Genomic DNA, 17,823 nt, shown 5'->3' with positions numbered 1-17,823 from the left:
GATGCCATTGCTACTTTTTGTGTGTCCAAGAAAAATGAATGCTTATGCACACAAAAATATGTGATAATGTTCAGTAGAGTTTTACTTATCATAACCCCCAAATGGAAACAAGCCAAATGTTTGTTAACCAGTTAAATAATTAATGGCATAGCCACAGTATGGAATACAAGACAGCTCTTAAAAAGAATTACTTATAGATACATGAAACAACTTGTCTGAATCACAGAGACATAGTGTCAGGTGAGAAAAGTGTCAGAACAAAATAATATACCTTGAATGATTTCATTTACATACAGATAAAAACAGATGACACTCATCTCTGGTGATAAAATTAAGAATGGCCACCTCTGGAAAATGATGACAAGATCAGGGCGCAAGGGGATGTGTTAAGTGATGGAGACTTTACACATTTTCATTTTGACGTGCTTACACAGGTAACTATCATATGCAAAATATTTGGAGTGGTACATGAGACATGTGCCCTATATAGTATGTGATTCATGTGGCTCGAGATAAAATGAATCTATTGGGCCCAAAAGAAAGAGAAGTGAGCAAGTGAAAGAGAGCAGAAGAAAAAGAGGAAGAAAACAAGAAAGGTAAGCAGAGTGAGAGGGAAAAGCAAAGAAAGAATGGAGAGAAGAAAGGAGAAAAGAAAGGAGAGAGGGAAGGAAAAAGGGAAGAAAAGAAGAACAATCAAGGAAGAAGGAAGGAAAACAAAACACATAACCCAGGGTAATGGTGAAGAATAAGCAAATAAAGGAAATAAAGGAAGAAAAAAGTAAGCAAGCAAGCAAAAATGAAAGATGATTAGATGATAAGGGTCGGGGAAGTGAGATGGAAGGAACCAGGACACGTAGGAACACCAAGTATACAGAGAGGACTTCAGGTCAAACATCAGCTAAATTCATTCATTCATTCTTTTTTTCACCTGCAGATTCTAATTGCTGAGGTAGATGAGGCTTTAAAAAATAAATCTTTTCCTTTCTCCTAACTATTGTTTCTAAGGCTAAATTGTCATTGCTGCAGCCAGATCATATATTTTTTGTGCTATTGCAGGGAGGTAACCTTTTATTAATTGAATTTCTAATGGCAATTCATCAAAGTAAGCGATCCCCGCTTTTAATGCATGATCCATATTCATGGCATGTTCTGTTAGATAAATAACAGTGGCTCCGGGAAAGTGCTCCTGTGAGGTCCTTTTCCTTCTCAGATCAGTTTTCCCCCCTAAGTACAAACAGTTGTAATTTAAGCAGAACAAACCCCACCTGTGGAGGAAATGCTGGTTAAAGGGAGACAGAAAGAATTACAAGCCCACAGAATTCAGTGAGAGTGAATGGCTTTGCCAGTTCCCTTTCTCTCTGCAGATTGACAGTGAATATGTGAATAACGTTTGCTAAATCTGGACTTTGAAAACATGACAGCAAGCTGTTTGTGCCAACAATTTTTCATGGCATATGCCACCCCTCCCTCACCACACACAGTTTTAATAAGATGGCACATGGGCTATTGAGAAATGTTAAAACCCTGCAGAGGAAAGAGCTTTATCTTCCGACCAAATTCTACCCAGCAATGTTTATGACAGCTGAAGAATTTATCTTAAATTCCCTCTGCTAGCTGCAAAGCACATGGCCCTTTGTCCCCAAGCAGCCTGTAAGAACCAAACTAAGATGTCACATACATAATATAACAGATAAATGGCCCAATTTCCATGTCCACATGATAAATGGAAGGCAAGTCCAGCACACACATATTTGCACATTAATTGGCCCTGCATGGTCCCATTCTGTTCCTAAGTTGCTACTGTATGACTCGTGGACTCCTTCCCCTTCAGAATCATTAAGCCTGTTTTATCGCACAAATGCATACACATTTCCCCCTATTTATCGTCACGCAGCTTGCCCTGCTGTGAGAGAACCAAGTTACCTGGGCACCACCATTGGATTGCAAATGCCTATGTCTGAGCTTTCTCCACTGCTAACTGCGCATTAGCACAAAAATTTGAGACCCAACTCCGCCCTGGCTCTGCTGACAGCCAAACAAAGAAGGTTGCTGGCCAAGGTTTGAGAAAAAGAAAGAAAAACCTCATTTCTTTTCAGTTACCAGTTGGTTTCTTGCTTCACCTTAATGATTTCCTGTTGATAGTTTAATGGCAATATAAACCCAGCAGAGGGCCTCAATTTTGATAAATGGACTGCTTCTATTTCATGGCCAAGCAATCGAGCTGGGATTGATTGATATTACAGTTTTGCTATCCCAAATAATTGCAGAGGCAAACTATGCAGGTGGCAAAACCCAGTGGCTTTGAAGAAATGTAGGTGGAACTTCCCTCCTACCAATTTTTCTTTTTTCCTTCCTGAAAGAAACTGTATCCCAAGCCCAGGAATCACTTATTTTTCTTGTTTCCGGCCTGATTCATAGTAAAGCAGATCAGAACCTGCAGATCTGGCCCACCCGAGGAGGGATCGATGCTTCTGAGAAAGGGTTTGGCTTCTCCTGTCATGGGCAGAGCAGTCCTGGCCATCTGAGTCATCTGAGAATCCAGCACATTTCACAAGAGACAGGTGATGTTGGCATGAGAGGAGTACAGTGGAAAGAGCGTAGGCTTTGGGTGGTCTTAGGGATGAGGCGCAAGTCACAGGCTCACAGCAGATTGTGTGACTATTGTCCAGGCACTTCAGTGGTAAACAAGTCCTTTATCTGGGAGGTGCAGATGACGAAACACTTCTGGAAGTTGGTTTGAGTTTTGAGTGAAGTGATCAATGTGCAGTGCCTCAGACAGAACCTAGCACCAAGTAGGTGTTCAGCAATTATTATTATTTTACTTGTGCACAAAATCCCCCTTTCTTATTTTGAATAAAATGAAATCATTAATAAACTAATTAAAATTACTTTGATATAATGACTTAGAAAGATATTATAATACCTTTGCATCATGATTGTCCCTAACCCTAATGAGGCAAAAGTTTACTTACCTCACCCAATTCACAACGGATTCCAAGACAAGGCCTCCTTTCCACCCAAAGCCAAGGCCCATTTGAATATCAGTGGTATTTTCCAATGAGCACACTTGTCCTTGTCTAATTTTAACTAGATTACAATTTGATAGTCTTCTCTGTCCTTAAAAGCAGTACAAAAGAATATTTTTAAAGCCCTGAAAAATCATCTGGCCTTAATTCAAGGACTCAGCACTCTCAGCTGGAGATCTGGTTGGTGCTTTTAATTCGATGGACATTGAAGTGACAAGTTATTACATCCTAGATGTACTGCTGGGCATTAGGGACAGATGCATGACTTTGACACACAATTGTGCCCCCAAAGAACATATGGTCCAATATACTGGAGTAGATCATAAATGCTATATTGTCAGTTTGACAGAGATTCTCAAAAGGGGGAAACATTCTCCATATTTAGTGAGGTCTGGATCTGAGTTCAAACATACGTGAGTGGAGATAGGTGGGGGCTGCTCACACAAACTTCCTAGAGGAAGTCTGGAGAGCGTCCTCTGTGCAGCCTTGAACTTGGTTGTCATCAAATAAAGTTGTGAGCATGAGAAAAGGCACTAGAAAGCCAGAGCTTGCTGCTCAGGGAAAAGAACATTAAAGCAGGTGTGGAAAACTCTCTTTCCACCCTTCTAAAAGTTGGAGGAGAGAGGAGGTGATTGAGGAAAACAGAAGAACAAGGGCATATTAGCCCCATGGAAACCAAGCATGAGGTGGGTAGAAGAAAGAGATGGGGAGCTGAGGTGCTGGGGAGGAAGTGACAGTGAGGATGGGCTGGTGGCCCTGGGTCTGGCTGGTGTACAATCATGAATGTCCTAAACAATACTGTCTCCCATGTAGATGGAGGAAGAAGTTAGATATGGGTGGCTTATGGAGTAAATGGAAGCAAAGGACCCATAAGTCACACTCTAGTCCAGCTGTTTAAGGAAGCAAATGTTTGAGCCAAGAGAAAAATGGTCCCCTGGCATGAGGGAAAGATAGGGCTGTGGAAGGAAGTTTAGGACACCTCAGACTTAAGCACATCATAGGTTGGAGGATGGACAGGGCATGGTGGATATGAGGTTGACATCTGGGCACAGACAGGGGTTTCCAGTCAGAAGAAAAAGAACATTAAAGAACATAAAAGAATATTAGAGAATGTCTGGGCAGTGATTAGAGCATTCCAGAGGGGCACTGTGGCTTGCTTGACAGGGCTTACCTGCCTAGCAGAAGGAAATAGCAATGGTTGGGCTCAGAAGGGACATTTTTCCTCAGTGACATTAAGGGGAAAAAAGACAGAGAATAAATGTGGATAAATTTGAAGGAGAGGAAGAGAAATGGAAAGAGGTTATGCCTGGCAGCCTTCATGTTCCCAGTGAACAGCAGAAGGAAATATATGTGCTGAGAATAAGGAGAGCAGAAGCAGGAGTGGGAGTCAGAAAAGAGAAATAAGCAGAGAGAGGGAGAGGCTGATTCACCAGCCAGGCCTGGGCAGCAAACTGGTGTGCAGAGGTGCCGGCGGCTGGCCAGGGCAAGAGAGAGCCTCCCGCGGCAGTGATCACCCAGTGTCCTTCCTTACTTGTGTGTGAATCCGGGAGCCCAGGGATCCTTACTGCTGTCCTCAGAAAGAGTGTGATGTCTGCATTCTACAGACAAACTGAGGCCCAGAAAGGTCACACACGTTATGCTTAAGAATACAATAGTAGGACCTATGTCTGAAACACGTCTGTCTGACTTTGACCCAGGTCCTCTCTGCCGTGAACATGTTACCTCAATTTCTATCACCAACGCTGACTGGTGGTGACACCCAGGGCAATGACTCATCCTCTGTGTGCCTCCTTTGTTTCCTCCACAGAAAGAGGATGAGGAACCAACTGTATAGGTTTTTTGAGATGATACATGCACACCTGAATATGAGGTGTGATCACAAAGTGTGGTTAATATTCAAATTTTAAAAATTTGTTGCAGTAAAAGATACATTGCCAGGAAGCCCCCTCAAAATACTCTTCCTCCCTTGGAACACACATATCCCATCATTTTTACTGCTTTTGGGAGCAGTTCTGGATGTTCTCTTTTGTGAGTGTCTTTTGTTGTGCTGTTGTGGTTGCCTCGATGTCTTGAACTGATTCAAAATGTTTATGTTTTGAGGTCATTTTGACTGTGGAGAAGGGCTAGAATTTGTACGGTGCCAGATCAGGTGAGGATGGCGAATGAGGACAGACTGCAGTGTTCTTATTGGACAGAAATTTCTGTGGAGAGTTCAAATCAATTCAGGATATCCAGGCATCCAGGACAGCACAGTTGAAGAAACTTGTGAAAGAAGTCTTCCAGAACTTCTTCCGAAAATGGCAAGAATGATGGCAGAAGTGCGTTCCAGGGGGTGGGGATTAATGGCAATATGTCTTTTACTGTAATATCTTTATCAAAATTTTAAGCATGCACCATATTGTTCCATCACAACTTACACACGTGTCTTTGCACTTGTTACTGACAGTGTGCTTGACAGCGCCTTCTGAGCTGTGTAGGAAATACTGTGTATTAGAAGCAACTCGGATCCTCTAACTCCAATAGAAGCATCGTTCTAGAATCTTCCAGAAGCACATTATTCCATCGACATTAATTAATGGCTCCTGGAAAAACGAGCAGTTGCAAAATTTTTTCCTGCTTCTTCAGCGAATAAAAACAATGAGTTTCTGAAACTATGAGGTTTTGAAGATGACTTAGAAGGACCCAGTACTTGCACATTGCAATGGGGGCAATGAATAAAAAGGAACAGAAGAAAATTTTAACTTTTAATTACCATCTGGCTATGTAGTAGGTACTCTACAAGTCCTTTTATATGTTTTATCTTATTTAATTTTGTCCTTCTAAGACCCTTATGGAGTGAGCATTGTTATTGTTTGTATTCTGCAGATAAGCAAACTGAGTCTTACATGGTTAATTCAGTGAGTCAGAGTTAAGAGGAGGCAGATCAAGAATCACGGCTGTCAGTCACAAGCTGTGTGCCTGGGAAGTGAGGCTAGGAGTTATCCCATTGTCTCTGAGGCCACACCTGGGTCCTGCAGCTCTGGGGAGAAAACTCATTCTCTTTTCTTCCAGACTCTGTTCTCTCTAGCCTTCCCCTGCTGCAGCTCCACCAGCCTCGCTGATTTTCTGTTTCAAGATTTTGTGAATGCTCTGTGATCACAAAACCCATTCCCAGACCATAAATTATTTCCTACAGTTTTGACACCATTTATTTCCATAGCATTATACATTCCAACCTTCTGACTATTTAAGATCAAAAGATAAGCTGCCAGCCTCATATTTCACTCTGGCTCTCAAGCTCTGTGCACCAAATTAGACTGAGCAGCAGAGGCTCCAGCCTGTCATCGTCTGTAATGTTGCATAATTCCAAGGGTTCAGCATGTTTTATCAATGGGGAAAGGAGAAGTGGACTCACCCACAGTGGTGGGCTTTTATAGAGAAGATGAGAGGAGACCTACAGATGGGACCATCAGAGGGGCATGTTGGGATGTTCAGACTCAGTGTTTCAGTTGAGGATTAAACTGGCTGATAGTGGAAACCCCAGGCCAAGAGCAAAGATTTATAAAGGATCAGGGAAAGACAAGGAGGTCTCTGTAGGGTCCAGTGGGCTCCCCTAAAAGAATAATAGAAATACCGGTCCTAGCCACAGAGAAGAGTCGTGGCTGGGCTCCGATGTTCTGGCAGAGAGCACACTCAGTATTTATTACCAGATGGACCTCTTTAGAGAAGATCTGCATTGTTCAACAGTTTGAAGAGCTTGTTTGATCACCACTCTTCAGGCCCTGGTAACTTACATTGAAAAAGACACTATTTTCTGCTCTCAAGGAGCCTGTGATGTAGCAAGATATACAAATGGTGAACAGATGTTTTAAGCAAAGTTCTAGTAGAAGTGGGTTCAAGAGGGGGAGTGAATACCTACCAGGAGGTGTTCAAATCCCCAGAAAGCCTGGGAGGCTTCAGGCAGGGTGGGGTTTTCTTTCCTGCTCACCCACATACTCTATTCCAAGGCCAGAGGAGATATTGGGGGCATATGTCTAGATACCACACTTCTAATATGTTTTTGTAATCTAGAAGAAGTTTTTATAAGGAGCATGGAGACTGCTTTGGATGGACAGTGTGTGGGGCGAGAAACAGGTGGGGAAAGAAGTGGACATGCAGATGAAGGACATTCAAGGTGACTTCATGATATCTACAATGCTGATGGTGGTGACAGTGAGAGCAGCCAACATTTATTAGATGCCCACTGTATGCGAGGCACTCTGCTAAGACTTTTCTGTGGGTTACCTCTTTTATTCCTTCCAATGGACTTGGGAGGGTATTAATATAACCTTCATTTAACGGATGATAAAACCAAGGCTCAGAAGTTTATGGCTCTATCCAAGGCCATATGGCTATAGGCAAAGTTAGGATTCAATTCCACACACTTTGCCTTCTGAACCAGCTAAGATAGGAGAAGCAGACTCGCAAACCCCTGTGGCTTAAAGTCTGCATTGCTCAGCACAAACCTCTCATGACAAATGACGCTAACACACTCTGGAGAAACTTGGTGACTGCGCCTGTTCCTCGGCACTAATGTAGCTTGACTTGGGGCTGATATCCCACTTAGCTCTCCAGAATGACAATTAGGGGGTGAGAAAAAAAAGAGCTATTGCTATTCCGGCTTCCTCTATTGAGCTATGAATAAATGATGATCGCTGTGAAATAGTGTGGTGTTTAGATCGTTTCTGGTAAATTAAAAAAAAAAAACAACTAAAAATCGAATAAAGTGGTAATCCACGCTGCCATTTCAATAAGAGTGAAGCAAAATGCATGAACTCTTTTAGTGTCTTCCTGGCCTTGTCATTCTAATGTAGTTAGTTTGCAAAAAAACATGAATTAATGCTCAAACATCTGACATATTTTACATGTTGATTTGAAGTGTGTTGATTACGTCATATACTTTGCCTTGGTACTGCACTTTGTAGCAGCACAGGCAGAAATCCTGGTCCTGGAGCCCCTCCTTAAAGATGGTCAGCAGCATAGATGTTGAGAGCTTCTTACGCTGCACAGAGCTACTTGCATGTTTGAAGACAAGCAGAGAGAAAGCTGTGTGGAAACAGTATGTGAATGATTTCAGCTAACATGGGCTCTGACTGCAAATGCAGTATCTCAAGGGGAGCTCCTGAGTTCCGGTGAGTGAATGCTCAGCTGGCCAGCAGGGCTCTCAGATGCTAAGTAGAGACTGACTGAGTAGATGCTGGGCTGCTTTCCTTGGAGTGCATGCAGTCTCTGGCCTAGATTCTCCCCAGCCCTTGCAAATGAGCCTCAGTCAAATCCTAGCGGAAGGCCCTGAACTCCAAGTGGGTCTGATGATCTAGCCATTGCACCAAGGTGTGGTCTGTTTCTTTGCTTTCCTGTGTAACTCATATATCAGAAAGTTAGGCTATGCTGCATGAATTCTTGCACAGTTTAGCTCATTTTCCTGTCATTTTTTCCATTCTATAGAAGGGAAAACGGAGGTGCAAAGGAGTGAAATTCTTTGTTCACGGTTACACCACTGCAACCTGAAGCCTGATTCAGCATCAAATCTGACCCCAGCACCTGTGCTTGTTGCCACCCCACAGTTCTGGGTGATATTTCTTTTGTGACACTCAAGATGGAAACTGGGGCCAAAATGAGATACCCACGGAGACTCAGAGGACAGGATCTGTTCAGTCTCTGAATGAGGAGACGATGGATACCCCAGTTCGTGCAGAATCTACCACTTTCAGCCAGCAGATTTGCCTGCTGCATCATATTTGAATCTTATAATAGTGCTGTGGAGGATTTGGGAAGAAGATTCTTAGTTTCTCTTGGTAGATGTAAGATCAGAAAGCCCAGGAAGTTAAAAGTCCTGCCAGAAGACATCTTGGTAATCAACAGGGTTCTCTACTCAGAACCTCACCTTTTTATGTGTATATGGGACTGAAGGTTCTCAAGACCCTAGACCAGAGTTCTGTAACCTGTTCTGTTCTATGAACCCTCTGAGTACCTGAGAAGTATTGTGGGCCTCACTGCAGTATAAAGTTTTAAAGTTCATAATATAATGCTGGATATGGTGATACACACCCGTAATACACACTCTACAAGGCTGAGGCAGGAGGATTCTAAATTCAAACAGGTATTTTACGGACTTAGTGAGACCCTGTCTCAAAATAAAAAGTAAAAAAAAAGAGCTGGGGATGTAGCTCATGGTTCAATCCCGAGTACTTAAAAGAATAATATAACATATTTAGAATCACAGAGAAAACTATTTCTATTGAAATACATTTAGTAAAGTAATTAAAATGTAACACAGTCAAATCTTTGTTTTCCCATTTTATAGAATGTGCATAGATATGCAGAGAGGCTAAGAAACTTGCTTTGGCATCTGTGTTATTCAGCTCAATAATGGAACAGGAGAGTGTGTAGTAGAGAGGCATAAGGGTGATATTTATGGTTAGTCATACAACCCTTCAGCCTACCCCAGTCAGAAATCAGTCATACCATGGTCCTACAAGCTGCAGAAGGGACTAGGAAATATAGTTGAGCTTTAACTCAAGGAGAAAGGAAATGGGTTTTGGTGAGCCCTAAACTGTCTTTACTATGAATTCTAATCTGAGGCCAGAGAGCTCATGCTTCAGGGTCAAAGTCCATCTCCAGCATGGGCAGCATAGGCTTCAGCATCCAGGATGCCCTGGCTCCCACCCAAACCTAAGCCCTCCCTGCCCACAGCCCTACATGGAGCCTGGGCTCCAGCTTCAGCCTGTCTTCTCAGAGGCACTGAGTGCCAGCACTGTCCCTTGGGGGGCTTGTAGACTGCATTTGACACAAATACATTACTGCAAATTAGAGAATGTGAAAAATCTCATGCTGTGGGGATTTGGACTCTGGGTCTATTTTTATAAGCCATGGAAAGTCTGCAAATGAAATATTGTCAAACAGAAAACAGATTAAAATGTATAATGGTTTATTACTATACATATAAATGAATATTTAACATGTAGTCCTATTTTTTAAAAGGAAAATGGTTATTGGCTTTTTTCCTTTAGTTTGTTTCATTTTTTTAAAAAAAATTGAATGCTCTAGTGCTTGCCTTTAGGATCTGCTGCTTTGAGCCTCTCTAAGTGGCCAGTTTATTGTCATGGGGATTAGTCTGTAGGATGAGAGACACGGGCACTTGAGTCATCACTACCCAGTGCTGTGTGTTCTATTCTGTTCTTGGCTCTTAAGGGCTATAATTTTAAGCCTTACTTTAGTGGGATTCTTGAGTGGGGGAGGAGACAGAATGTAAAAGGAATACAACATTAGATGTACACATTGATTTAAAAACACATTCATACTTCAGATATGTTTTAATAAATATGTGTATGTTAATATTGGAAAATCCTTCCACACTCCCAAAGAAAAAACAAACAAATAGACAATAGCAACACAAATATAATCTTGTCCTTGATAATTATTTTCCTCAAATCCTACAAGCATGGAACAAGGATATTGGGTAACTGCCTGGTAACTGTCCATGGCTCAACCTCCATCCTGTGTTTTCTAAGAAAACATCCTTGAGCTACATGCCATCCCTGATATGAATAGCAAGTGTCCAGGGTCCACTCATCGTCCACGACAAGGACTCCCTTAATTGTCACAAGTGAGGAACTTTACCATCTGGTTTTTCTGCTCCTGGAGTCTGAAGCCCATCTGCTTGCCCCTGCATGGGGCAGCTCTGCCCGATGAGTGTGTGTGTCTCTTACTATCTTCCCTCTCTTTCTTTCTTGTTCTGGATTGAACTCTAATCTCCTAGGGAAAGTGGGTGGGAAAAATCACTTTGATTAGTGACATTTCCATAGACATATTTCTTTTCTTTCATATTTCACATCCTGAATATTTTATGAAAATTTTTTTTCCCTTTGAGTTAACGCTGTGGTTTAAAAACCATTACTAGTAAGTAGGAACACTAAGATTTCTCCCTTGAAGGACAACACATAGTCTCATTGATGGCAAGAAATGAGGATGCAGTGCAAAAGACACTGGGTTAAGCAGTTGAACTCTGAGCTCACAATAACTGGGGTCTGATTTTCAGTTCTCTTATGACACACTGAGCTCCTTTTCACCATTTCACCTTCTTGTCTGTAAGATGGGGGTAATCAGTGTCACAAGTAGAGCTATCAGGCTGAAGATCAAATGGCACAAGGCGGCTGTAACATAGGGTACACAGGCTAGCACATACCAAGTTGTCAGGAAATGATAGCTCAATTATATCTCTAAGTATCATCTCAGACAATGACCGAGTGATAACTTTCCCTTCCATACCCTCTCCACAAAGCTTTGTCCTGTGATATAGCTGAGGGACTTTTTGTAACTCTAGAGATGGATGACTGAAAGATGACAGGGAGTTTTTGTGTCTGAATGTTTGAGCCTTCCAGGGCCTTGCCTAATTCCCGTTGCAGAGATAGCTTTGAATTCACCAAAACACATTTCTTTTCTCCCTTGGATACACAGGTAGGCTTTACATTTCCCAGCCTCTTTATGATTTTGGGACTATAGGACTGAGTTTTGACTGGTGGGAGTTGGGTTGGAAGTGATATAGAACCCTTCTAAGAATCACCCAAAACCCCCTCTCATGGACCAATCAACTTTCCTTTTCCATCTCTGAGTTGAATGAAACAGATTCTAAGGCAAATCTCTTAATGTGTCTTTACCTTAGTTGCATGATCTTTCAATATGAGTCCTAATGGACAGAGGAACAAGGGTGAGAAGTTATTGCATCCAGAAGACCTTGATGGATGATGGGTGGGGTCCAGAAGGTACTTACAAAAGATCTCTGAAGGGACTTTCAGGTCCCTATAGCACAATGTGGCACTGGCTCAGAGACAAAGGCTTTCTCTCACTTCACCACGTTCTAGTGCTCCAGAGTCCCTCTAGACTCTCCCACAAATAGCTAGAGAATAACTGATTTAGTTCCTGAGATGAGGAGAATTAGAATCATTGCCCTTAGAGCCTGTGTGTTAGTGGCACCTGCTTTGTAAAGCCTGGCTGCTGAGGCCAGATGGTCTTTGGATGCTTGAAGAAGAACATTCTCCCAATTGGGAAACTCCCAGACCCCTTGGCCTCTCTCAGCTCTTCTGAGATAAGGGTAGCAGCTGAGCTTTGCCAGACTGATGCAGGATTCCTGCTGCTCGCTCTCCGCCCCCTCAGTGATCTGTCATCATGGAGAGATTTTATACATCATTAAGAGAGATGTCATATGCGTCAACATAATGCTGTGTTCTTACCCAGAATGTCACATTAGACTCCTGGAGGCTTTAAAAAATAAACTTCAAATACAACCACATTTTTCCCCTTAAATCATTCAATCTGCCATCTGATGCCCCAAAAGGAAGCTGTTAGTAAAATAGCAACTTGCAAGGTTAAGAAAAGCATCTCACCAAATGTTAGCTAAAAATGTGAACTTTTAGCTAAAGATGTGAACTTTTGGAACCTGTGCTTAGGGAATGGCGTCAGAGAGTGTCCTGACAGACGTGTTTTGCACAGATAGGGTTCTCAAAATCTCCTTTCCCTCTTTGTAGAGAGGGACAGAATATTTGGGACATGGCTAATGGTCCCTGAAGGCTCCCATCTGAGTTTGGTTTTTCAACTCTGTGTTCAATTTCAGAATTTTCTCCATGATAATGTTTCCCAGAGAAATTTGTTTTGAAAGCCAAAATAGAGAAATATATTATACTTACTCACCAAGTTTGGAGGCAGAAAGTGATTTTCTTGCTTATGTATTCATTGATAAGCTTTCATTGGGTATCTTCTTGGTGGCAGGTGCCCCAGTGGGTCTTGGAGCTCTTGCTCTTGAGTTCTTCCACAGTGATCCAGCTGTGTCACCTTGGGGAAGTTAACTAATGTCTCTGTATCCCTCTTTCCTCATCTGTAAAACGGAGATGACAGGTAGTTATGAAGATTAAATAAACATACATAAAATACTTAGACCAATACCTGACACAGTAAGCCTTAAAATATTCATTATAATAGCCTAGCATGGTAGGACACATCTGTGAACCCAGCACTCCAGGAGGCTAGGGTAGGAGGATTGCAGGTTTGAGCCAAACCTGGGCAATTTGGTGAAACCTTATCTCAAAAATGGGGGAAGCTAAATATAAAGCTGCAGGTGAAGGCTCTAGGTTCAGTTCTCAATATTGCAAAAACAATTCTTTTTCTAAAAAGATTTTTTAAAAAGAGAAGTTCTGTAGAAATATCTGGAAATGACCTTCAATGGATGGATTCTCCTAGGATTGTAGAGAACCTTAATTCTTCAGAGACCATTGGTGTTCACAGTGTCTATTTAATTTAAAACAGCAATAATTAACATTTGGTCACCTCAAGTGAGTTAAAACTATTGGTTTTTTAACCAGAGAAGAGCTCATTATTAAGATCGATCAAATGATTTAATGACCGACCCATCCATCCTTCCATCCATCCATCCATCCATTCATCCATCCATCCATCTCTCCATCATTTCCTTGGACCAGGATTCTTAACCTCAGCATTCTTATCATTGTGACCATGTTATTCTTTGCTGAAAGTGGCCGTACTGTGTGGTGGGATGTGGGCAGCATCCCTGACTTCTAGTCATTAGATGCCAATGGTGTTCCGTCTCCATAGGTTGTCACAATCAAAGCTGTTTCCAGACATTGGCAAATGTCACTTAGAGGTGAGAAAATCTTCCTAAGACTGACAGACAGTTAAAGTTTTAAGGAGTTTTTAGCAATGACCCTGTTCAGGTGTTCTTTGTTCTGTAGAGTACCCCATGCATGAGAACACATGCCCATCTCTAGAACCTGAGCTCTTTGCCCTGCACCATGCTGCCATTTAGGACTATGAAAAGGATGAAATGGAATGATCTCTTCATATACAGTGTTCTGTCTGGATTCAGAAAATCTAATATAGCCAGACAGATGTGGAGTCTAATCCTGGTTAGATTCTGGTTGGATCTTTTACTGACTGTGTAACTTCATCAGTTGCTTCATTTTTCCAAGTCTCAATTTCTCCATCTGTGAAATGCGGATGAGTTGAGGCTCTGTCTTCTCTGGTAGGAAAGTCCAGTGAGATCATGCATGAAGATCTCTTAGCATAAGACTAGGACTATGGCAAGTACTCAGTCCATGTATTACCAGGAATAGATCTGTACAGTTTTCTACCTCTCAACCTCTCTTCATTTCCTTCCTGGCACAAGATGTTTCAGAAAGTACAGATCTCATCATCTATCACACACAGCAGGGGAGGGGATGTCCTTGATGTGAGGCAGTGACAGAAGCCAAGGTCACGGTGAGGAGCCATTGGTCAGGGCTGTGTCCCTGCCACTGATTGCAGTGTGCATCGGGCAGAGGGATGCCCTTGTTTTGGAGTTCTTTGTGTTCTTTCCCCAAAACAAGTGCCTTCCATGCCAAGCCATCTTTCCTGTGCAACACTTTAATTTACATCTTTTAATAACTTTGGTTGCCATGGAAGCATTGGAATTCAGTTTTAAAATAGACAAACTAATTGTTTCAGTCAGTTTGGGTATTTGCTGTCAAGGAAACAGCCAGCTTTCCCCTATCACCCAAAGCCTACTTAATTGGATGTATGAGGTGGCAAAATGGCAGAGGGAGTCCTTCCCACCCCTTGGCCAGATGAGGGGGCACCATGGGATGTCCAAGGAAAACTCCTGATCCAGCCATGCATCTGCCTAAGAAGAGTAAAGTCTGGACTGGCAGACAGGTCTCTGGGATAGGTAGAGACAGAGGCAGGGAGAGGGAGAGGGAGAGGAAGAGGCAAAAGGAGAGGGAGAGAGAGAATGAGAGAACAAGAGAGAGAAGAAGAGAGAAGAAGAGAGAGAGAAAACAAGAGAGAGGCAGAGACAGAGACAAAGAGAACTGGAAACAAACCATTGCTGAAGCTGGGGCAGAGCGCAGGGCTTGGCGTTCTGACAACCAGGAGGGATACTTGTTCCTCTGACCTTGATGGAGGCTCTAATGTTTTCCATCTGTTCTCTGAAATTCTGTGCACAGCAACGCACAGTGAACAGGGCTGGAGGCTACTTCCCCAGTGAGGTTGATGAGGAAGCATGACCCTCACCCAAGGACAAACCCTTCCTTGCCCCCTTCTCTGTGCCCATGTGTGCCGGGCATGGGAGTCCGATGGGCCCAGTGGGCAGGGGCCACAGTCATTTATTCAGTCCTTCTGGACATAGTCCTTGCATTTCTATTAGATACATCAGTGAACACAATGGTTCTCTGTCCTTATGGAGCTTATATTCTAGCAGGTGCACAGACAGTGAAGGACAAGGGTAATGCATTGATGCAGGATATGAAAGTTAATACCTGGGAAGGCAGGAAGGAGGAGAAAGAGGCTCAGAGGGTGGGGAGCTGGGAGGTTGGTGCAGCAACAGCATTTCTGGCTGGACTGGTCAGGCATCCCTGAGAAAGGGAGGTGGGAGCTCCCTTTGACAGAGGTAATAGGATTCAACAAGCAGGGTCTTGGGGATTTAACGTGATTAGGAATCATTAAAAGTCATTGCTCTCTTCGGAGCAAGCTAGGGTTGCATTTCCGTTTTCCATCACTTATACTTTGGGTGGCCTCTGCCCATGACTGCACATCTATGCCTTTGCCCCTCATCTCTTTCATAGGGATAATAGTACTTTGAATGGTTTAAGTGGGTCAATGCTTGTAGAGTGTCTAGCATGTAGCAAGGGTGACGAGGATAATGTAACGATGAAGGTAACAAAGAAGATGACTATGGCAGTGTGATGATACTGACATGATGATGCTGAAGGTGGTGGTGATGATGGTGAAGAAGGTGATGGAGCTCATAAACCAACGCAGGGCACATATAGCATAAACATAAAGGCACTCATCATTTGTCCTGAGATGCACTGAGTGGTAAGATGCAGCACAGGATATTGTAGACGCTCCAAAGAGCATAGCATCCACTCTGTTATAAAGATGGCTTCCCATGAATGGTTCTCAGAGCAACATCTGCAGAATCATCAGAGGCTGTCAGATGCAGTGGCAGGAGATTACATTCCAGTTTTTTGGGACAGCATGTGCAAAGGCCAGGTGGCCATGTTTAAACTCTGGGAAGAGTTTCTTCTCTGGAACTGACATTCAGTGTCGTGAATGAGATTGCACTGCAGAAAGCACATGGGAAAATGAGCTCAGCAGTGACCGTGAGGTCTTGAAAAGCCAGGCTTCTCATAAGTTTCCAAAAAGCCTTCCCAGGGACAGAACAGTGGTATTTAAAAAATCCCTTGGGGGAGGAAGCAGGGATTGAAGATCTGAAGCTCTCAGTTACCCAACCCAATTAGGAAATATTTCCAAAGTTTCAGATGCCATTGTTAAACCTGTATGTGCAGTTGACATTTGACTCCACCTTGTATCACATTTTGGAATGTGTTCTAATTTGCTGACCATGGAGTGAAACTAATGCTCCAGAAATATGCCTCACATCCTGTATGGCTTTGAGTGCTACCCTAACTCCAACTTTGTGCTCTAGCTTTAGAATCATAACTTACAAGTAAATATGTGGGAGGTGATAGCCTGGTGTCAGAGCCAGGTCTGTCACAATGATAAATGTGGTTCAAAATGTAGAACTAAAAAGGAACTGAGATTGGACCCCTTAAGGAGGGCTTGGCAGTTGTCCAGGTGGGCATGATGGTGACCTGGCTTGTGGCCATGGTGGAATGGTAGAGGGGAGGATACAGATGATCTAAGAGCTCATTTTCCCATGTGCTTTCTGCAGTGCTGCTCTGATTTACTTTTAGTCCTTTATTATACCTATTTTAAAGATGGAGATGGTGTGATATAGTCCAACATATCTAAAAGAAAATGGGTAAAAACAGTACAAAAACATCTGAAAAGGACAGACACACAGGAATGAGCTATCATCCATCAGAGAACTGGATTTATCTCTGAGTTTCCTGTAAGCAAAGGCAAAATGAGAAACACAGTGGATCAGATCATCTACACTATATGGTGAGAAGACACAAGAAATCCATCTCTATTAAGATCATTCCACAAGCACCAACCTTGGAGAGAGAGTTAATCACTGGGCCCTACGTAGAAAGGTGATTTTAGAATAAAAGGATAATGTCTTCTGCGAAAAGATTGTCCACATCAACATTTCCTACCCTCATCTTCTATAAATGCTGAGGTCATAGTGTTAAATCTTAACTTAGTTAAGGTAGCTTTGTGGGGGAAGATAAAGTAATGTGCTCCAGGTGCCTGTCTTTCTAACTTAATACAAGACTAGAGCTGAGAGAATCCCAGCAAGTGGATGACTCACATGCACATTACATTATCTGTCCTGATATTAGATTTCTCGGATGGGCTTCTGGAAGCAGGAGCTGGACTCCAGTCATCTCATAGCTGGACTCTCTGGTGAGTTCCAACTGCTTTGTTATTGGCCAGAAGAAAATGTGCATGCTCAAGACACCGAGGCCAAGGGAATCTTTCTTTTTCTTCTGAAATGAGAATATGGCAGTTTGATCTTTCTTCTTACTGAGCTTGAGAAGAGGCCAGGATGGCTCATTGTATAGAAAACAGATTTCTGAATCACAAAATCCTGGTCTTTCCTCACTCATTTCTAATAACTTGTTTGTGACTCTGAGCAAGTTATTTTGTGTCTTGTAGACTTAGACTTTTCATTTGTGGCACAAAAGTGAGCATGTTATAGGGATGTAGGAAGGATTAAATGATATAACTCAGGCCACAGCTTGAAAAAGTTGCATTTTGATACCTTGAAGTTATCATTATTATTTTAATTGTTAACTGAGTTATTTACTATTTTCTTGAGCTTAAA

Source organism: Chinchilla lanigera, unplaced genomic scaffold, assembly GCF_000276665.1.
Source record: "Chinchilla lanigera isolate Chin_1 unplaced genomic scaffold, ChiLan1.0 scaffold00041, whole genome shotgun sequence".
In the NCBI taxonomy this organism is placed as follows: Eukaryota; Metazoa; Chordata; class Mammalia; order Rodentia; family Chinchillidae; genus Chinchilla; species Chinchilla lanigera.
This window is presented reverse-complemented; position numbering follows the sequence as displayed.